The sequence below is a fragment of the Hesperophylax consimilis genome, chromosome 20 (assembly GCF_061612785.1).
Source record: "Hesperophylax consimilis isolate HC1 chromosome 20, BYU_Hcon_1.0, whole genome shotgun sequence".
Lineage (NCBI taxonomy): Eukaryota > Metazoa > Arthropoda > Insecta > Trichoptera > Limnephilidae > Hesperophylax > Hesperophylax consimilis.
The window spans coordinates 15,778,446-15,802,617 of record NC_142855.1 but is presented as its reverse complement, the minus strand read 5'-3'; the positions used below and the strand labels follow the sequence as shown (position 1 = coordinate 15,802,617).

Below are 24,172 nucleotides of genomic sequence, written 5' to 3'. Positions count from 1 at the left end.
ATTTGTTTTTAAGACACCAATCGTAAAAGCTATTAATATTAGACTGAAGTGTTAGACAGTCCTCGATATTGTCAATAATTCTATATATCTTCATATCATCAGCGAACATTAGAATGAGAACACGGGTGAATATGTTTGTTACGTCGTTAATGAATAAATTAAAAAGTAAAGGACCAAGATGCGAACCCTGGGGTACGCCACTGGTAGCTTCGAACATGTAGGATAAGTGATCATTAATACAGACAGTTAACTGACGCCCAAGTAGGTAACTCTTAAACCAAGATAAAAGGTTTCCATTAATGCCGAGTTTCAAAAGTTTATTAATGAGGATTTTATGACAGACCTTATCAAACGCCTTACTGAAGTCGGTATATATAGAATCAACTTGTTGTTTGTTGGCAAGTGCATTGGAAATAAAATTTTCATATAATGTTAGGTTAGTCAAAGTTGATCTGCCGGAGATAAAGCCGTGTTGACAAGTTGCGATATAAGAGTTTACAAAGAAGCTGATTTTCTTAAGAATCAATTTCTCAAAAAGTTTAGGTATAGACGATTGAATACAGATAGGCCGATAATTTTCAACAAAGGATTTATCACCACTTTTAAATACAGGAGTTAGGTAGCTAAGTTTCCATATTTGTGGAAAGTGTCCTGTGGAGAGTGACTTGATGAACAGTATATTAAGCGGAACAGATAAACTTTGGACACAATTCTTAAGTAAGATGGAAGGAATCTTATCAGGTCCCGAGCTCGTTTTGGGTTCAAGTGATTTAATACAGACTATAATGTCTTCAATATCAATGTGTATTTGCGATAAGTGTAAATTTATATCCGAATTGAAGTAAGGAATTAAGTCATCTGGAATATCAGGTTCATACACGTCCTTAAAGTAATCAGCAAACATGTTAACAATTTCATAAATTTTACTGGAGCTATTTTGTCTGTAACGTATATTACCAGAAATACCAGCATCATTGTTTTTCATTGATTTTGTGTATTTCCAAAAGTATTTTACATCATGAAGTATCGTGTTCTCAACCGAATTAATGTAATTTTTATAACATCTTTTTGTCATTTTTTTGCAATCTCTTCTAATATTGTTGAATGCCGTATAGTTGGGAATTGTTCTGTGTTCTTTATATTTTTTATGTGTTTCTTTTTTAATAACAATTAACTGAATTAATTCTTTGCTGAACCATATCGGATACTTTCGTACTTTATGATGAATTAGAGGAATTGTGTCGGAAATGATACTATTCAGTTGAGAGTAAAATAGTTCTACGCTATAGTTGAGATCACCTTCCTTGAGAACAGACCAATTTACTTTGTTAAGTGCATGATTAATGTCCTGGTAATTAGCATTAATGAAATTACGACTACAATTTTTAATTAGAGGGTCACACTCTATTGTAATAGGTACTAGTATTGTAAGTGGAGGGTGGTGACTATCAATTGGGTCAAAGGATTCGGCTGACTCATAGACTTTTATATCCTCATCAGTAGAAAAAATTAAATCAAGTGTCCGATTACTACAATTCGGCACATTGTTACATTGAAATAGACCTAAATAGTTCGACATGTCTAAGATTTCTCTCTCGCACGCCGTTAATGGTAAGTAATCCAAATCATTAAATTTACAATTAGGTAGGTTATAATCACCGCAAATTATAATATTGTGATTAGGGTGGTTAGATTTGAGTAGCTCGACATCTTCACAGTGATTTTTATACATTATTATATTAGAATTTGGTGGAATATATACACATCCGATGATAGTTTTTTTGGATTTATCGTTTAACATTACAAAAATTTGCTCAACATCATTGTTTTTGTTTTTTAATAATTTCGATGAAATTTTTTTATTTACTGCTATCAGGACGCCTCCTCCTCTTGATTTGGAGCTGGTGTTCCGATTTCGGTCAACTCGGTAGATACTGTGGTTAGGTAGACCGAGCTCCGCTGAGTATATCGATGGTTCCAGCCAGGTCTCAGAGAGTATGATGATGTCCTGTGTGATGGTGGGTGCATTAGTTCTAAAGTCACTGAGTTTAGTCCGAAGTCCCCTGACGTTCTGGTAGAAGATGGAACGTGGCGCGGTTATAAGTTTTTTGGTATATTTATTATAATTTTGGGTCTATTGTTGATATATTTGATAATTAAATTATTTTCTCCCTTGCTTTTTCGATCTTCCAGCTCCTTCCACAAGTTTTGTACTTCTTGCCGTTGAAGCATTGTTAAGTCGTTCTTGGTCTTGATAATTACATTTCCATACGGTATTCCTTTTTTCTGTAGAACAGTTCTGGCTTGATATTTATCGGACAGTTCGACCTTGATGGGGCGTGTTTTATTAGTGTCCTTCTTACCCAATCGATACACTTTAATTAGCGAGGTATCTACATTATCAACATTGTTAAGAATATTCTTGACATTATTCAGATCTTCACTCATTGTTGCAGTTTGAGAATTACCCGAGCTTTCAGGAACATTGAACATTATTACATTTTTAGATCGCGATTTTCTCTCGTCCATTTCATTCAAAGTTTCGCAAATTCCTGTTAGTTGTTCCGTTTCGATGTTGGTAGTTGATAAATTTTTGGAATGATTAGGTGAAATGTTCCTGTAGGCATTCAATTCACCTTCAAGAAAACCAACTTTTGTGGAAACCAAACTAATATTGCCTAGTAGCACTGAGAGTTGAGGCGTTAATTTACCCATTTGTTCTTTAGTAAATTTATTAGTGGGATCCACGATGGTCGTATTTAAATCACGTATAATATTGTTTGCTAATGTGATGAATGCATATGTATCGCAGGAGTCCATGATAAAGTAGCTGGCGAGATGGGTTTAGCTGCCCTGACTTGTGTCGGCGGGAAGGAGTGAGTACTTGCGCTGAGCGGCTAGTACGGACACGCACACAGTCACACTAGAGTAGTAAGTCGCGCTAGGTGGAATTAGGTACCTAATAGCGGTAATGGCGGATTATTTTTAATAAACTTAGGTTTTGAGTTGACACAACACGTATGTGGAGTAATGCACTACTTTCACTGCACTGTTACTAAATTAGCACTAGAGTAACGTATTACTTATGATCAGGATCTATTTAAATTAGTTATTTTTTTAATATTTTAGCAGGAGCTGATTCAAACACGTTAGTAATGTGTATATTCGTATTGTTGTATGATAATTCCGGTCACGAATAACCTGACAATATTTGAAAATCTCCTACTACCACCACAGTAAGCTGAAAAAGTTGCTTGTGTTGTGATGGAGGACTAAGCCAGCCAAGGAATTGAACACACTACGCCTGGGTGGGACCCAAACGCTATGTCAACGCGGCCATTACATGACACTCCCACCATTTCAATATTCAACTTTCATGTCTTCATTTTATTACATGACAATTTATGAATCTGCCGAATGATATTTATCAGAAAATTAATCCACGTGAAATCGGAACACTAGCGGCACAAGAAGTGTATCCACAAATATTATTAATCGAAATATTTTTAATAAAAAAACTATATTTCTAAAATCTCCGGGTCTACTGTTTTTGAAATGTGGCAACCCTATATGTAACGCATTATTATATCAACACTTCGGCTTCTTCCATAAATAGGAATGACGCAGGTTACTGACTATGCATTTCTACGCTGAGAGAATTCTTCATTAAACAAGCTGAGCGTTTTTACGCCGGAATACCCAATCATAAAAATAACTCAATAAATAAACTCGCCCGGTATGACGAAAGAGTCCGTACTATACATAAAAAGCCCAAACAAATCCTCAGGAAAGACTAAAACTATATTGCAACCACTCCCGCAAAATTAACGACCACAAACTTGTAAATTAATAATTTATCTGTAAAATCATGCCCATCATTATAAAGGAGCTAGAGCTTGTAAACCAAGCTAATTACTCTATTTGCCATTCTATCAAAGTCAAAGTCAAACATCCCGCAAACAAATCGCCGAATTAAAATATCAGATGCTATTGTTAGAGGTTTTTTGACTTATTCTAATTTTAAATCAACCGTGTTTTAAATATATCTAGTAAGTAGTATATATATATATTTAGTTATATATTTCACTAGTGTATGAATGCAATTCAAAGTGAAAATTAACCCGATATCTGATCGAGCTGAAACTCGGCAGACAGGTCGATGATAAAACATTCTATTTCGGTGGCATACACACACGAATGTATGTTGAATGACACCGCAGCAGTTAATATACGAAATAAATGTCGGTCCTATCCAATCGGGATTTGGTTCAGTTGTTAGCGCAGTTGACTGCAGTCTCTGGGGAGGAAGATTCAATCTTCAGTACTTAACCAAATCAAATGTATTTTTAAATAATCCATTAATAAAAACAGATTTATTGTAGGTAGTAAAAAAACATTTTTATTGGTCGCTAAACAAAACTAACTAACTAACCATCACGCCGTTTCCCGAAGGGGTAAGCGGAGAGGATGGAACTTCACTCACTCTTTGGACAATCGTATTTTTAAAAAAAGCAACACACACAGCGGTAAAATGTGTTATTTACGGTTGGTTAGTGGTTAAAGCGAAGTTTAATGCCAATTCACTATTTTGATTAATCTTTATAACGAATCTATGTACATTATGAATACCAAAAAATATGCTTTAGATAAATAAGATTTTCCTATCGTTTTGCTCGAGTATAATACAAATAAAATAATAAATTACTCAATTAAAAATATAAATGCAAGCTACTAAAATATTTTTTCAATAGAAATGTAAGAACGCGTAAAGGAAACCACTTTTAAAAAATACAGTTTTATAGCTAAGATTATCTGTGACAGTTTCACTTGATTAACTTTTTTGCTTTCTTATAAAATTATTTACAAAATAACTAAAAACGAGATTTTTGCTTGAAATCGAACTTTTCTAGACTCCGTTTGTCAAACGATTTTAATGCCTATTACCTACAATATAAGGTATACCAAGAATATACACATTTTTGGCTTGTAGCTTCCGCTTAAGTAATGACCTGGTTAAATAAGTACCTAATAATTAGATTAATTATTAACTTGTGATATTCTTACCTATAGATAACGGCGCGGCGGTTGGTTGCTTCTGTGCTTGCTCCTTCTTTTAGTCCAGATTAGATTTTAACTAAACGAACTTCACAAAAAATCAACCGGTCAACAACGAAGCAATGAAATCTTTATATAAGTATTCACAAATAACGTTATTAATGATTCTAATATTAATCGATAAAATGAACTGATGAAATCTGACTGGTAAGTTGTAGATAGCTTCACCCACTGGCCACGAGTGACCAGGAGAAAGAGGACGCTTATTAATAAGTTTTTTCAGTATCAGTGATGGTATGCCGAAAAAATAAATCTCCCCAGCTTTTTCGGCAAAACTCTCAGATTTCTTAAAAACTCCCCAGATTCGAGAAATTCGGTACTTCAACCTTGAAAAAATAAGCAAAACTGCAAAATACCGGTTAAAACAGGCACAACAGCTATCGACGAGCGGGGCAATACTTTTTCCATTTTCAATAATGTTTTATTTCGTAATATTTAGACTAACCTTCCCACAATCCTTATCGTGATAAACAACACTCGGTCAAGATCATATCTTGGAGTAATCCGCTCAAAGCGCCGAATTGTCAAGGCGCTGATAATACCTTACAGTCCTAACACAAGGAATGGGTTCACTGGGGGTTCATCTTGGCATGGCTCCTATCAGCAGGGCCGGCCTTGGAGCAAACCGCACTGGGCGCCGAATTGTCAAGGCGCTGATAATACCTTACAGTCCTATCACAAGGAATGGGTTCACTGGGGGTTCATCTTGGCATGGCTCCTATCAGCAGGGCCGGCCTTGGAGCAAACCGCACTGGGCGCCGAATTGTCAAGGCGCTGATAATACCTTACAGTCCTATCACAAGGAATGGGTTCACTGGGGGTTCATCTTGGCATGGCTCCTATCAGCAGGGCCGGCCTTGGAGCAAACCGCACTGGGCGCCGAATTGTCAAGGCGCTGATAATACCTTACAGTCCTATCACAAGGAATGGGTTCACTGGGGGTTCATCTTGGCATGGCTCCTATCAGCAGGGCCGGCCTTGGAGCAAACCGCACTGGGCGCCGAATTGTCAAGGCGCTGATAATACCTTACAGTCCTAACACAAGGAATGGGTTCACTGGGGGTTCATCTTGGCATGGCTCCTATCAGCAGGGCCAGCCTTGGAGCAAACCGCACTGGGCGCCGAATTGTCAAGGCGCTGATAATACCTTACAGTCCTAACACAAGGAATGGGTTCACTGGGGGTTCATCTTGGCATGGCTCCTATCAGCAGGGCCGGCCTTGGAGCAAACCGCACTGGGCGCCGAATTGTCAAGGCGCTGATAATACCTTACAGTCCTAACACAAGGAATGGGTTCACTGGGGGTTCATCTTGGCATGGCTCCTATCAGCAGGGCCGGCCTTGGAGCAAACCGCACTGGGCGCCGAATTGTCAAGGCGCTTATAATACCTTACAGTCCTAACACAAGGAATGGGTTCACTGGGGGTTCATCTTGGCATGGCTCCTATCAGCAGGGCTGGCCTTGGAGCAAACCGCACTGGGCGCCGAATTGTCAAGGCGCTGATAATACCTTACAGTCCTATCACAAGGAATGGGTTCACTGGGGGTTCATCTTGGCATGGCTCCTATCAGCAGGGCCAGCCTTGGAGCAAACCGCACTGGGCGCCGAATTGTCAAGGCGCTGATAATACCTTACAGTCCTATCACAAGGAATGGGTTCACTGGGGGTTCATCTTGGCATGGCTCCTATCAGCAGGGCCGGCCTTGGAGCAAACCGCACTGGGCGCCGAATTGTCAAGGCGCTGATAATACCTTACAGTCCTATCACAAGGAATGGGTTCACTGGGGGTTCATCTTGGCATGGCTCCTATCAGCAGGGCCGGCCTTGGAGCAAACCCCACTGGGCGCCGAATTGTCAAGGCGCTGATAATACCTTACAGTCCTAACACAAGGAATGGGTTCACTGGGGGTTCATCTTGGCATGGCTCCTATCAGCAGGGCCGGCCTTGGAGCAAACCGCACTGGGCGCCGAATTGTCAAGGCGCTGATAATACCTTACAGTCCTAACACAAGGAATGGGTTCACTGGGGGTTCATCTTGGCATGGCTCCTATCAGCAGGGCCGGCCTTGGAGCAAACCGCACTGGGCGCCGAATTGTCAAGGCGCTGATAATACCTTACAGTCCTAACACAAGGAATGGGTTCACTGGGGGTTCATCTTGGCATGGCTCCTATCAGCAGGGCCGGCCTTGGAGCAAACCGTACTGGGCGCCGAATTGTCAAGGCGCTGATAATACCTTACAGTCCTAACACAAGGAATGGGTTCACTGGGGGTTCATCTTGGCATGGCTCCTATCAGCAGGGCCGGCCTTGGAGCAAACCGCACTGGGCGCCGAATTGTCAAGGCGCTGATAATACCTTACAGTCCTAACACAAGGAATGGGTTCACTGGGGGTTCATCTTGGCATGGCTCCTATCAGCAGGGCCGGCCTTGGAGCAAACCGCACTGGGCGCCGAATTGTCAAGGCGCTGATAATACCTTACAGTCCTAACACAAGGAATGGGTTCACTGGGGGTTCATCTTGGCATGGCTCCTATCAGCAGGGCCGGCCTTGGAGCAAACCGCACTGGGCGCCGAATTGTCAAGGCGCTGATAATACCTTACAGTCCTATCACAAGGAATGGGTTCACTGGGGGTTCATCTTGGCATGGCTCCTATCAGCAGGGCCGGCCTTGGAGCAAACCGCACTGGGCGCCGAATTGTCAAGGCGCTGATAATACCTTACAGTCCTAACACAAGGAATGGGTTCACTGGGGGTTCATCTTGGCATGGCTCCTATCAGCAGGGCCGGCCTTGGAGCAAACCGCACTGGGCGCCGAATTGTCAAGGCGCTGATAATACCTTACAGTCCTAACACAAGGAATGGGTTCACTGGGGGTTCATCTTGGCATGGCTCCTATCAGCAGGGCCGGCCTTGGAGCAAACCGCACTGGGCGCCGAATTGTCAAGGCGCTGATAATACCTTACAGTCCTATCACAAGGAATGGGTTCACTGGGGGTTCATCTTGGCATGGCTCCTATCAGCAGGGCCGGCCTTGGAGCAAACCGCACTGGGCGCCGAATTGTCAAGGCGCTGATAATACCTTACAGTCCTAACACAAGGAATGGGTTCACTGGGGGTTCATCTTGGCATGGCTCCTATCAGCAGGGCCGGCCTTGGAGCAAACCGCACTGGGCGCCGAATTGTCAAGGCGCTGATAATACCTTACAGTCCTATCACAAGGAATGGGTTCACTGGGGGTTCATCTTGGCATGGCTCCTATCAGCAGGGCCGGCCTTGGAGCAAACCCCACTGGGCGCCGAATTGTCAAGGCGCTGATAATACCTTACAGTCCTAACACAAGGAATGGGTTCACTGGGGGTTCATCTTGGCATGGCTCCTATCAGCAGGGCCGGCCTTGGAGCAAACCGCACTGGTCGCCGAATTGTCAAGGCGCTGATAATACCTTACAGTCCTAACACAAGGAATGGGTTCACTGGGGGTTCATCTCGGCATGGCTCCTATCAGCAGGGCCGGCCTTGGAGCAAACCGCACTGGGCGCCGAATTGTCAAGGCGCTGATAATACCTTACAGTCCTAACACAAGGAATGGGTTCACTGGGGGTTCATCTTGGCATGGCTCCTATCAGCAGGGCCGGCCTTGGAGCAAACCGCACTGGGCGCCGAATTGTCAAGGCGCTGATAATACCTTACAGTCCTAACACAAGGAATGGGTTCACTGGGGGTTCATCTTGGCATGGCTCCTATCAGCAGGGCCGGCCTTGGAGCAAACCGCACTGGGCGCCGAATTGTCAAGGCGCTGATAATACCTTACAGTCCTAACACAAGGAATGGGTTCACTGGGGGTTCATCTTGGCATGGCTCCTATCAGCAGGGCCGGCCTTGGAGCAAACCGCACTGGGCGCCGAATTGTCAAGGCGCTGATAATACCTTACAGTCCTAACACAAGGAATGGGTTCACTGGGGGTTCATCTTGGCATGGCTCCTAAAAATACAAATCACTACAGTTACAGTGACCGGCGTCTACTGGTTTTGACAAGTGGCGTAAAATTCAACTTGCGCAAGGCATCGTTCGGTTCATGGCCGGCCCTGGGAATTACCTGCTTAATCAGATCTGATCACCATACACAGCTTAAGCCTGGGCTTATTTTCCACTCTTGAAAGTGTTTATTTATTTCATACATTTTATTTAAAACATAGATATATAATACAATAATAATCCTGGTTATATGATTTGAGGATATACGCACATAAGAAATGCTTTATATTATGTGACGATATAAGCACATAAGAAATGCGTTATATGATTTGACGATATACGCTCACAGGAATTGCGTTATATGATTTTTTCTTATTGTTGTAAAATTATCGCTTCGATCTTACTTTGTCAAAGCATTTCAAGACAACACTTTCATAGGCAAGTAGAATAATACAAAGATATTAGATTTCTTTTAAAAGAAAATATTTGTACATAAATACCTTATTGTTTATAATTATATTTGACCAATTTATGTAGCGCCGTTTTCGTGAAGAATCATCTCTTGGTCGCTGCTGCAGTAAAAGTGATGAAACTGCGCTTTTCGTTCAACAACTTAGTTCCTTCAAAACATTCAAGAGAATTTTTTACAAATCTCGCCACTGATCAACTATGAAACTACTTGTTGGACATTTTCAGTGGATGGTGATTTGATAACCTTGGATATGAAAAAATTCCCCGAGGGATTTTTTTCTCCCGAGATATAAAGAAATTTCACAAAACATTGCATCACCGGTGAAACATTACATTGCGGCCTACAGATGACGTGGTGGCTTATTTACACAGATGTAGAAGTGGTATATTTTTTGTCTGCTGATATCGTTAGTCGATTGCCGCCGCCATCTTTCAAATATCCAAGTTGAAACTGCGTGGGATATAAATAAATATATTATAGTCTATTGAGTGTGAGTTACATTCCGCAGATTGTTCATGTCTGGAATTTGGTAAATACGCGAGCGCAAACGTAGGTTAATTTTAGGCACCCACTTTAAATTGTTATTCGTATAACATGCTCTGTTATATCTGGTTAACGTACAAATAAATCCAATTATAAGATTCCTAATATAATTTTGCCGTTCTCTTGTTTGATTATATTGTTTTATTATTAATCTTATATTTATTCTAGAACTTAAAGAATGACCTACCCAATCTAGTACTTATTTATTTTTATATAGGTATATAAAAAATACTTTTTACATAGAAGTGATACATGATGCAGTGTACATAGGAGAATATCTGTATTATACAGGAGATACTGACAACAAATAGATGTAATCCATTGTAAAGAAGGTACAAAATACACAATTGTAAAATTGTGATTACAAGTATAATGAGAAAATATTAAGAAATAATTTAAAAAAAAAACTAAATATGAAGCAATATTAGTAAAACGTAAGAGTAACATAAAGTAAAAAATAAATTACCACAACACTTCATATAAGACAAATCATTAAAACTAATTTACCAACGCTACTCTAATTTGTAGGATTCGGCAAAGAGTTGGTATAGATTATGCTTAAATGGAGTCGGTAAATATATCAATAGCACCCCCATACTTGTTGCCCAGATCATGCATCCTATTGGTCAGTGAGTGTGTCTGATAGTTGGTCGTGTATGTATTACAGAAGAATACATTAAAACACTACTAGCATTTGGATCGTTGCACCCAATTTATATTTTTTTAATTATTAGTATTATTGGTGAAAATTAACACTTGAATTAATTTCTTTTGTTTCCAAATTAAAATCGTGAGTAAGTTGTTGGGGTTGTAGAGTAAAGAAAAAGTTAAGACGATGCACTACGTCGTGTAATATTTTGAATCGAGCCACTATCAATAACACACCTTACGTAGATGGCGATAAGGCTTAAATTCCCGCTTAACACTATCCAACTATTTTGATTTATGCAAGAAAAAAACATGGCCAAAAAGTGCCTTTTATTTTATTTTGTGGATGTTCAGGCATAAATATTAAAATGTTTTTCGATCATTTTATAAATAACTTAATTTTCCACGTTATACAATAAAACAATAACCGTAAATGGGTTCGTAAGTAGGAGATTTTGAACTTTAAAGCAGTTTTTATAGGCCTGATGCGTTATTTTTTTCTGGGCTTATTAAAAAATACTCGATTATTTCAAAGGCTATTTAATTAAAGGATCTGAAACATTTCCAGGCGACCAAATTTTCAAACCAAAAACACATGATTTTAAATTACTACGTAGTGCAGGTGTGGCGAACCTTTTTGGGCCCGCGTGCCAAAAATTCTCTTATATTATTTCTAGATTGTGTGGCGTGCCCAAGCTGTAAAAAAAATAACCAAATAGATAAAATAAAAAAAAGTTTTTTTTTTTAATTTTATTCATAAGCTTAAAAATTACAGTAGAGTTTCATAAAAATAAAGTCATAATCAATAAATGTACATATTAGTTATTTATCAATGAGATTTTTGCTGTTGTACATTCGATTACAAATTCTTAATATCTGGATCATATTTCGTCACTTTTAGTAACACACCCGACCAACTGGATTCGTCAGTCATTCTCGTTATTGAATCACATTTTATGAAATTCATTTCTGAAATTGACTCACAAGCATATGTAGAAGAGAAAATTGAAAATATTGCTCTCGCTAGTGTTTTTAAATCGCTAAAGATTTCTGGAATGGCTTTCCAAGTTCTCATTATTTCTTCTTCTGCATTTTTACTATTTATATTCGTTAATCGAACGCTTTCAATTATTTCCAGATCATTTCTCAAATAAACAAATTTTTGTTTCCATAGCGAACTCGATTGGAATTCGATAAATTGCATTTCAAAATCTTCTAGATTTAGCCACTCGAAAATCTCCAAATTGGGGTCATCTGCTGATAATGTATCTGGATATAAAATAAATTTTGATATCTTTTCAAATCTCCTGAATTGTTTGAATCTTGAAGAAAACTCGTTGATTATCGATTGAATAACTACAGAAAATTATTGTGTTAATTTGATTTGATCTGGATATTCTTCTGCAAAAAGTTTTTTTTGTATTTGGGAAATATTTTAAGGTGTTAGATACAACGTCACGATCAAAAATTTGTAATTAAGCTTGAAATGCTTTGATTAAATCAAACATAACAATAATTGTTTTGCTAACGCCTTCCAATTTAATATTTAATTAATTTAAATGTCAGCACAAATCAGTAAAAAACATTAATTTTGAAAGCCATTCGAGGTCTAGTAACTCATTTATTAAAAAAGCCTAACTTCTTCCAAACACTCAACGAATCTTTGTAGAACTTTTCCACGACTTAACCATCGCACATTGTTGTACATAAGTAAGCCCGTATATACTGAGTTTACCTCATTTAACAATTCTAAAAATTGTTTCGGCGGGGAACATTGAATGAAATTTTCAAATGTAACGTAAGTTAAATTTGAGTTGGAACAACCCATTCTGGTTTGAAAAAAATCAACAGAATGACTGTTACATTTGAAAAGAAAAGAAGAAAATAAACGATTGTTTATTTTCTTTTCAAAAAAACATTTTTGAAACAACTGGTCAAATCAAAAAAATATATTTTTTCAACTTAAAAATTAAAAAAAAAATTGTTCTTGGAAATCGTTAGTGTGCCATCCAAATGATCAAACGTGCCACCTCGGGCACGCGTGCCCTAGGTTCGCCATACCTGACGTAGTGCATCGCCTTAACAATTTTTCCTCATAAAACTCATGAATGTAACGTAAAATCAGTCTTGTAAATACAACCATCAGATGGTAATAGTAATAAGGCCAACTGAGCCGCAGTACTAGTTAGTTAGACACATGAAAGGGTATTGTTATAAGCCCTAGCTAGTTAGAGGTTACGAAAGAATCCATACAACCAAAATAAAATTAAAAAATTGTCGTGACCAAGCCAAGTCTGCACTTGTAAGTATGTTCTTGAAGCGTGTTGCTGGACTGCATCTTTGGTGGGTGGTAGCCTGGATAAATTTAATTTGTTCTTTTTTACTCCTTTGACAAAAATGATGTACCTTAAATTTTCCAAATTTGATTTCTCATTGCCGCCATACAAAAGTGCAAATAATTGTTCGGCAGCCAAAGTGATTGTTTCTGGCTTTACTTTTGGATCTTGAAATACACGAACAAGTTCATTCGCTGAGCGTTTCTTGAGAAGAATATTACAAAATTAGTATTTGCTTTGACCGAACGGAGCTCCAGTTGTATCGCAACCACTAATGGCATGAAGGAATAAAATGTTTCCAAATATTTCAATGTGTTTAAAACATTTGTTCGGGTACAACGCGTTAGATGATTTACCTTTACCAACTTTTTGGTAATATACGTTGGGAGGTGAGAGAGCTGTGAGGAGTACCAGCAGGTCAATATCCTGACCAACGATTATGACTTCATCATGTTGAGATGACAACGAGTTTGCTGTGACTACTATAAGAATGTCAGCATCCTCTTCAGCTTGTACTGTCGTTATGTGGGATCGTGCAAATGACGTTCTGAGTAGGGAAATAAAACGAGACTTGTTCTTGTCATTTCCCTGAAATTTTTCCTGTGACACTTGTGGGTGCATGCTTTTAAAAAACAAAACTTCAGCAGAAGTTGTAACTCTGGCACGCCGTGCTCTTTCCACCCCTTTAGTGCTTTTCTTTTCTATATAATCTGGGTATCCATCGAAGACCACTAGGTACTGCATTGGATCCATAATGATTTTGTACATTTCTGACATATTGCTGGAAAATCACTGAAAAGGGTTGAGCACGACCCCATACAACTTTGTGCAGTAAATATCCTCAATCAATTACGTGTATTTTACTGCTTCCCAGTTCTGTATTATTTGGTAGAGGGTTGAATGAGTAAAATATAGACTTCGTTTCTTCCTCTGAGAAAAAAGACAATGGGACAGGAGAGAGTTCATATTGGAAATATTATTTAGGTTCACTTTCAGACCTTTTGGCAATACACATACGATGGAATTGCATTAATGGATCTATTGCCATAGTCACACCCTGGTTTTTGATACTGCTGATCACCGCCGCAAGAGAAACTATCGCATCATTACGTTTTAAGGCGAAGCTTAGTGCTAAATCACTATTTTGATTAAACTTTATAACGAATTGGTGTACATTATGAATACCAAAAAATATGCTTTAGATAAATTGAAGGTTTTCCTATCGTTTCGCTTGAGTAAAATAATAAATTACTCAATAAAAAATATAAATGTTGACTACTAAATTTTTTTTCAGTAGAAATGTATGAACGCGTAAAGGAAACAACTTAAAAAAATACAGTTTTATAGCTAAGATTATCTGTGACAGTTTCACTTGATTAACTTTTTTGCTTTCCTATAAAATTATTTACAAAATAAATAATAACAAGTTTTGTGCTTGAAATCGAACGTTTCTAGACTCCGTTTGTCAAGCAATTTTAATGCCTATTACCTACAATGTGGTGTACCAAGTGTGGTGTACCAAGAATATACACATTTTTGGCTTGTAGCTTCCTCTTAAGTGGGTTTCCAAAGTTCTGGTTGATAACTTTAGACGTCTATAGCTACAAGCCAAAAATGTGTATATTCTTGGTATACCTTATATTGTAGGTAATAGGCATTTAAATCACTTGACAAACGGAGTCTAGAAACGTTCGATTTCAAGCAAAAAACTGGTTTTTACTTATTGTGTAAATAATTGTATAAGAAAGCAAAAAAGTTAGTCAAGTGAAACTGTCACAGATAATCTTAGCTATAAAACTGTATTTTTTAAAAGTTGTTTCCTTTATGCGTTCATACATTTCTATTGAAAAAATATTTTTTGTAGTAGTTTGCATTTATATTTTTTATTGAGTACCTAATTGATTTTTTTATTTGTATTCTACTCAAGCGAAACGATAGGAAAACCTTCAATTTAAGTAAAGCATATTTTTTGTTTTTCATAATGTTCACCAATTTGTTATAAAGATTAATCAAAATAGTGATTTGGCATTAAGCTTCGCCTCAATAATAACAGAATTTTCCCTGTAGCTCAAATATTGAATTATAACGTAATACGAAGTCTGTTGTTATCGCTAGCGGATGCGGAGTATGTTCACAAGAACTATAAATAGGAATTAATCACAGTCTGGCCCAACTCTGTGGTTAGAGCTTCATTATAAAGTTAATCAAATTGAGTCAACTGTTTTCTTTGTATTTTGATATTATTATGGCCTTTTTTCCAGTTGTAATAATTTCTTGTTCAACGACGCAAAGGATCACAATGGAGTACTGATACCAACCCTGAAGTATGATAGTGAGGCATGAAATTTTCAAAGGATGAAAGTAGGCTGAATGTTGTAGAAGTCAGATCCCTGAGGCGTATGTGTGTGAAAACGTTAATCGTGAACCTAAAGTCTAGGCGAGAGGTTCCCAAACTTTTGTGCCTGCCGAATATTGAATTTTCCTAAAACTATTAACGTCCCATGTGATAATCATTCAGATTCCCTTCCCTTGCCTGTCCAACAACCGGGTGGCGGTATAGTTCCTCTGTCTTTACATTGTGCAGACAGGGGCACCCTTGTGAGGTATTATTACACCAAATGAAAATGAAGCAGGATATGCAACGGGAATTTCTTTCTGTAGCTGGCCTTACAGAACTGCCCCTTAAGTTCTTTGTCAGTGCTTATTCCGGTCAGTTCTTCTTGTCACATGTTTTCCGATTCTTCAACGTTCCATTTCGATAGTCAAAATGTCCTCAAACTTAGTTTTGAAGTCTGTGTGAAGTGAATTTAAATGTTGAACGTCATTATTACCCTGGACGTTTTTCAAAAACAAGTTGGGGAACTAGAAAAATTCGCGGCTTCCAATGTGCAATGTTTTGCTTGAACATATTAATTCTGACGAGAAAAGGAACGTAGACTCTATTTATATACCTTAATTAACAACTTTACGAAATATAAACATACAAATATCAAATAAGTAATTTCTCAGTCTATTATATTTGTGTTAGGTCTTTTGTGTCATTTAACTCATAAATGTTGACTTGAGGTAAATGGGGGTCCGCTCGTATGTACCCAGATTTGAATCTCGTGGACCCCCAAATTTTTTTCTCGCTGTAATAGACCCCCAGCAAGCCGATATCGACCCCTGGGGGTCCATACAGATCACTTTGGGAACCTCTGGTCTAGGCCGACGTGTAAACTAGGTACTAGATATATTGAAATTAAATTAAATTTTTGTCACGAGAAATTTATATCCGTGGACCACCGGCGTATTCAAGTAATCAGTAATCTGTAAGCAATACTCGGCTGTTGGCACCTACAGATACAGATGTCGCGAGAGATCGACAATTCAATGGTTCATTGTACAAATTACTGAATAACGTTAAAATATCAAACAGAACAAAGCACCCATCAAACATCGTTCCGTGCAAATACATTATATGAGTACTTAGTAAGTTAACTCTTGCACCTTGTGTCCAAAAGCAATATTACTCATATTTCTATTTACGTCACTAACTATCTGTTGTTTCATCGCCATGGCCTCACTACTCACTAGGGTTGCCACCTTTCAAAAACAGTAGACCCGGAGATTTTAGAAATATAGTTTTTTTATAAAATAAAACTTTTTTAGTATGAATTATTTAATTAAGGCAAAATGTCATGGTAAATTACCATTGGTAATGTTTTTTAAATGTAAATGACCTAGCTAGTGCTAAACTGACTTGGACCAGCTTGACACATAAACTATATTTGTCTCTATTTATTGTTATTAAGTTTAATTTGTAGAACTCCATTTTATTTTTTTATTTTTTATATATTCAATAATATTGATATTGGGTTTATAAAAACAGTTTATTTTTAAACAAGTTCTGCTGTGTAATTATTATTACGCGTGACAGCTGTTTCGCCCTCTGAAGGCATTATCAAACTGTGGGTAGCCCACTTACAGACGATACATTTATATTATTTCTAGGTAGGTATTTTAATTTCAATTACTGATTTCTTAATTGATTATAACCAGTAAAGTTTCCCCAATTAGTGTAATGTTTAAATTTGACTGAATGTCTTTATGTTAGTTATTCTCAAGCCCTGCTTGACACTTAAAACTATATTTTTCATTCTGAAGGGATTGTTTAAACATCTTTTCTTGCTCAGCTTTCTTCAAAAACTTCAAAAATACTTGTCAATTCATATTGTAATTAATCTTCCCAATTAACTCTGCCTTCACCATGTCCACTGACAAGCAGTTTCGCTCGTCTGTCCACAAATTTCCCACTAAAGAAAAGACGCGTTCAACAAAAGCATTGCTTATAGGGATTGAAAAAATTTCCAATTATTTTTGGCAGTTCGGTGAAGGTTGAGGTGACTTTGAATAACTGAACCCATCGTAAATCAACAGGCAATGTTGAATCACTAGATTGTACGAACTGAGGAAATACTTGGTTTCATTTTCGGGTCTCGTCATAAAGTTTTCGTCATCTTCGTCGACATTTTTCAAACCAAGTGATTCGACAGTTTACACATTATTTTCGTAAATTACTGCACTTGTTAGATCGAATTTGGAAAAGATTTTGAATACAGAATCCTCAAAATCATAATATTTCTTTATGTATTCAAGAGTTTTCAGAAGGCCTCAAAAACTTTATGTTTCTCATTATTTTGGCACCGTAAAATTCATCATGCATTCACTCAGTCAGACAGTTACCGTGATGGTCGTCTGTCGATTCGCTGACCCGGAGATATTGATGTTAAACCCGTAGCCCGGACATGCACCATGCAAACCCGTAGGCTCCGGGTCAAACCCGGAGAGGTGGCAGCCCTAGGCCTCACCCATATTCTGTCTTTGCAATCAAATCCAAATAAATTGAATATTTTGAACGTATCCGAAAACTAAAAACTGTTTTTGTAAGGTGTTGAAACACTCCATCATATTTTTTAAATAGAAATGAACATATATTTGTTGATATATTAAAAATTTAAATGCAAACATTAAAAACTTTTAAAAATTGTTCACTTTACGTTTTTTGTAACTAAAATTAGGTACTGATAACAAAAAAATACATAAAAAAATCTTAATTTGTTAGACAAATGTTTTATAAACGTTATCGTAAGCTCACTTTTTTGTAGTTTCATATTAAAATAATTAATTAAAAATGAAGAAATTTTTATTTTTTTTCTCAAATTTCGGTCGAAATCACACACATTTTAATTTGTCTGTTTTAAACTTCTAAATTCAAATATAAAGCGTGTTGTTTTCTCTGTCTAACACCGTTTAGATCAAGGGTTGCCAACCCGCGGGTGTCTACTTGTACTTACTTTACTTTTGTGTACATAAAATCACCAAAAAACATTCCAACGTTCGTATCATATCTCGTACAAGTAACTCAGTACATTGATTCAACTATCAGTATTGCGAGTATTGCGAGTATTGCAAGTATTGCATGTCTATGTTTCAACTGTGTCAAATGTCCAATTTGATGAATTCAAAGGTTCCTGCCTATCTGTTTGACAGATTGCAGTGGTCCCGTGACTCTCATACACATAAAACTAGTGTGTTTGAGGGGAGTTATAGCTATTCTTCGTCAAAGCTTTGGAACGAAGTACCACTGTCAATTTGTATACCAACATCGTTGCATTGCTTCTAAAAGCTTTGCTGTGAATCGTTGCTATCGTTACAATGAAGGGGATACTTAGCTAGCTACTTGTGGTTGCGATTTTGTACTAGTATATTGTTTATTTGACCATATTATGAATTTGCACTGATTTGTATACCTATTATTTCTATTTTATTTTTTTTGTGTTGATTAGAGTTTTTATTGTCAAGGTGATGCACTACGTAGTAATGCAAAATCATGTGTTTTTGGTTTGAAAATTTGGTCGCCTAGAAATGTTTCAGATGCTTTAAATAAATACCTCGAGTAGAATACATCTTGGCCTTTGAAATAATCGAGTTTTTTTTACGTAAGTCTTTTTATAGGCCCAGAAAAAAATAATTTATAAGGCCTATGAAAACTGCTTTAAAGTTCAAAATTTCCTACTTACGAACCCATTTTCGGTTATGGTTTTATTGAATAATGTGGAAAATTAAGTTATTTATAAAATGATCGGAAAACATTTAAATATTTATGCCTGAACATCCACGAAATAAAATAAAATGCACTTTTTGGCTATGTTTTTTTCTCGCCTAAATCAAAATAGCTGGATGGTGTTAAGCGGGAATTTAAGCCTTATCGCCATCTACGTAAGGGCTGTTATTGATGGCGGCTCGATTCAAAATATTACACGACGCAGTGCATCACCTTAAGATTATTTCATTGTTCATTATTATACATAAATATGTATATATTAGTATTATTAAATTGGAGCCACTGCTGAAAACCAGCTGCATTCCCGGAGAGATCCGGAATGCATAGCTGAGCAGTGTCCTTTTTGTCAATAGAATTTATGTTAAAAAATATGTAAAATTTATCAATTGGCAAATAAATGTTTTATTATTATATTATACTAGGGAACAAGTATTTGGACTTTGTATTTATTCATACTTGTACCAGTTATTCCAAGTATCAAGACGAGCTAGTACGACTCACCTCTAGTACGGCCCGGTAGGATATCTCTTTTCTAAAATCTGGCCCGGCTGCTGAAAAGGTTGGCCACCCATGGTTTAGGTCATTTTTACGCAAAGAGTACAAAGCTGATGTAAGCGTAATGATCAAGAAAGGGACGCTTAGATGGTTTGGGCATGTAGAGCGAATGAGCGAAGAAAGGAGTGTAAGAAGAATATACGACGCAAATGTGAATGGTAGCAGAAGTCGGGGACGCCCGAGGAAGACATGGCACGACTAAGTAAATCAGATACTTGAGTCGGGCCATGTCATGAGTCAGAATAATAGAAGAGTATGTATTAGACGATGTATGAATGTTTGTTTGGCGGTCCGTCCTCTCAGCCTACCGCTGCGGGGAAACGGCGTGATGGTTAGCTAGTTATAAAAATGAATGGTGACTCTTCGATTTTTGTCGTCAGGTAATGTTTTCTATGTATTCTTATATTGCATTTTTGTATGCATTCATTGGAGATATTAATTTGTTGTGAAGTTTGATAGCTGATCCATCAGTTCGTGAAGTCGAATACTAGAATCATTATCACACATTTACACAGCCATTTTTTAAACATGACATTGTGTTAGTGATAAATAATGTTATGTTAGTCTCCATAGATTATTCCATTGTATTATTTCATAAAGCTGTTCATGGCGACAAGTAAACAAGTCCCAGAAAAACCGAATCGGTTGTAGATTTCTGTTTTACCATCCCGACAGTGACGTCAAAATTTACTGGAAGCGTCTCAACTTATCAATCTGTTTTGATAAGCTGTGAGAGAGCCGTAAATTCCCGCGTGAGCGATTAGACCAGCGGCGTAGCTACCTAGGGGCTACGCGGGGCAGTGCCCCGGGGCCCTCAAGCTCAGGGGGCCCTCGAATCCTTACCAGAAATCTCGTTCGAACTGAACTTTTGGAAATTTCTCCCATTTTCAAAATAAATATGACAGGTTGCAACTTGCAACCCCACTTTAATCATGACAACTCAGTTGAGAGAAATTCAAAAGTTATGCCCAGGGAATTCCCCTAAATTCAGGAAACAGCATCAAACGTTGGGATCTACTGTCAAAATTTACTGGCGAATCGGACACCACTCTAAAAAAACTAAATCCGACTGGATGGTCCAGTAGGGTCAATACGATATCTGCAATAAAACTTCGTTATTTTGATATTACGAGTATCAAAGCATTATCAGAAATAGTTCTAAAGAGTCCTAATAAAGATGAGCGTAGTGAGTTCGTGTTGCTTTGCGAATTCATGCACAGTGTATTGAACGACATCAATTATGCATCCAAAACTTTACAAAAATGCGACATCAATTTGGGTGAGGCGAGTAAAGTTTTAGCAGAGACCAAAGCAAAGTTGCAAATTTATAGAAATGATTTCGAATTATTCAAGTGCAAAGCCAGTGAAACTGCAAGAAAATATGGTATCGATAACCATTTTCAAAAAAAAAGGCAAAGAAAAGTTTTAAAACATTTTGATGAATTAACTACTGATCACCGATTTCCAAACCGAGAAAAAACATTTAAAATTGAGATTTTCAATAATGTTCTAGACACAGTAATATCTCAATTAGATACACGTTTTATTGGTATGAGTGCAGTCTGTCATATATTCGATTTTCTAACACCAACATTTTTATTACATGTTGATGAAGCAACTTTATTACAAAAGTGTGACGAATTCCAAAAAAAATATATAGGCAAATAATACAGATATAATAGGCCCTAGTTTTTCACTTCAATTTATTAATATTTACCATCTAGTTTTACCTCAACTAACTCAAGCATGGACTGTTCACCAATTATGTAAGGAAATAATGAGCAAATATGGAGTGCTAGAATGCGACCTAACGGAAGTATTTATAGCAATGTTATTATTCTTTACAATTCATGTTACTTCTGCAGCAGCTGAAAGGTCATTTAGCAAATTAAAAATAGTAAAAAATTATTTAAGAAATAAGATGGGCCAAACTCGACTCCGACATTTATCGCTAATAGCAATTGAAAACAAAACCGCATCAAGCCTGGATTTAAACGAAGTCATTGATACTTTTGCGAAAACTAAAGCTAGGAAAAAAATGTAAATATAATTGTTATTAAGTCAGTTGGTAGGCCCGACCTTTAAATAATAAACCCTTGAATCTTCTCTATTTCGTTTTATTAGCCAAACCTACACCAAGTATTAATTGTAATTTATGTTGTTACTGTTTAATATTTTTATTACCTGCCCTGCAGTCTGCAGTGCATAGAAAAAAGCTTAAGTAGCTTAGCATTTTTAAAGTGTTTGTATATTTTATATTTTTATTTGATAAAACCTAATCAGTTTACATAGCAGTGGGGCCCCATTTTTTAATTTGCCCCAGGGCCCTTGGTTACCTAGCTACGCCACTGGAATAGACCTGTCAAATCTTACGCAAGAAAAACTTCTGTAACTTGGTATAAATTACGGTAAGCAACTTATGGTGTCGTTTACATTGGTAAAGGTGTCGTAAGTCGCTTACGTGAGCAACTTACAGGAAAAAACTTACAAGTGTAAAGGCAGCCTTAGGCCAGTAACGGTGTAAGCATAAATAAACCAATCACGGTGTAAGCAATGTTGCCAACGGATCTTGGCCTAATGTTGCCGTTTTTCACACATTTAGTAGCCGAATTTCAGTTGCAGTAATTCTAATGAACTCGCATTAATTTTGCCCACATATTCCCCACAAATATTCTACGTGAGCTTGATTCCCCTTTTTATTATTCGAATTCCATGGGGGGGGGGTTGTTAAAATGAGTACTCCCCACAAAATATTTTAAATTTCTTTGTTGGGGGAGGGTGGCTACGGAATTCCATTTCGAAAAATTCTTCACATTTTTCAGTTAAAATTAAATAAATTCATTTCAATTATATATTATTTGTAATTTGGCTGATTTAAATAACTTGTCTCTGAAGTAGCCTAATCGGCCCTTAGTGTACTGAAAAGTGTAAGGACTTGCCCGTTGTACTCTAAGGAGATTAAATTACATTTTATTATTTTTCCCAAATTCATGATAATTAATGCATGCTTAGAAGTTAACACTTGAATATATATAATTATAATGCTTGCATAATGTAGGTAATAAATATTAGATAATAAATAAATGACCCACTGGCGACGTAAGCAAGTTTTACACATGGAAATAATCATCACCCGGGTACTTTCGTTGACTTAGGGTACTTGGTAGTAGGTACTGATCATGGCATAGATGTCAAATTGTATAGATATTTGGGTACAAGAGGGTGGACAAAATAAATAATACGTCATCATTGTTACTGTTAAATTACATGATATATTAGCAAGTTTACATTTGTTTTTATTTCATTTGCACTTTTTGCACGTCAGTGAGAACATCTTATTTATATCAAAGAAAAACTTAACTACAATATACACACATAATACAGAGAAGATTAAAAAGAAATTAATAATTCAACAATTACAAAGGAAATAAAACAGCAGAAGATAATAAAAGCAAGAAGAGAAACATTCAAATAGAAGTTATAAATATATAATAGAATGAAACGATTAATGAGAACCAACAACATTTCTCTAAGTAAATAAATAGATTCATTTTGTAATTACATTAATGACCAAATAATTTAATGACTTATTGATTAATTATAAACAGCCTTAGGCCCTTGAGACTTATTTAAAATTCCACAAATAATAAAACACAATGAAAGTACTCACAGGACACAAATATTATTTCCCAAGTAAATAAATCCTTTGGCAAGCCATTGTAGATTTAGCTTCAGGTTCGAGTACCTAATTACCAAATAACTAGACATTGATTGTTGCCAAAAGTAACATAGTAACTAATGAAGGAAATGTAAATTAGATAATACATCAATATTCACCAACCTTTGAAATTTTATAAACTCTTTGCAAATCAACAACAAATACAATAAAATAAAAACTTTTATCAGTAATAACCACTTCCTTAACAAATCGTAAAAACCTAAGCATCCTAAGAAACCAATTCCGCGACAAACTAAAACACGGAATCATAATCCCAATATATAAAGGAGGCTCTAGAGCGGACATAACTAACTATCCTCCAATACATACATTACTAAATTCACTATCTAAAGCCTTTGAAAAAGCTATAAATAATCAACTAACAGAATACCTTGAACAAAATAACATACTATCCCACAACCAATTTGGATTCAGGAAAAATAAAGGCACCTCCGAAGCCCTGGCAACGGTTACAGATTTTCTAAATGAAAACTTAGACAAGGGTTCAAAATGCATATTAGTGATGCAACGGAAGTGTCTTAACGGAAGCAGAAACGGAAACAGATGTCAAAAGTAAATCGTAGCGGAAGCGGAAACGGAAGCGGAAGTGTTAATACTATGAAGAAAAAGCACAATTTTATTTTTTAAGATTTGTTTAACTAAATTTGTATTTTGTACTTTTAGTACTCCAAATTAAACA

General features: G+C 36.8%; 1 protein-coding gene across 1 annotated transcript in view; it reads right to left on the bottom strand.

Moving 5' to 3' along the window:
- LOC149414189 (uncharacterized) overlaps positions 1-5,285 on the bottom strand; it is a 48,131-nt gene extending 42,846 nt beyond the window's left edge. The window contains exon 1 of the mRNA XM_089644027.1: positions 5,065-5,285. The gene's annotated coding sequence lies outside the window, so the exon portion shown is untranslated. The remainder of the gene's footprint in view (positions 1-5,064) is intronic.
- Positions 5,286-24,172: the final 18,887 nt, after the last annotated feature.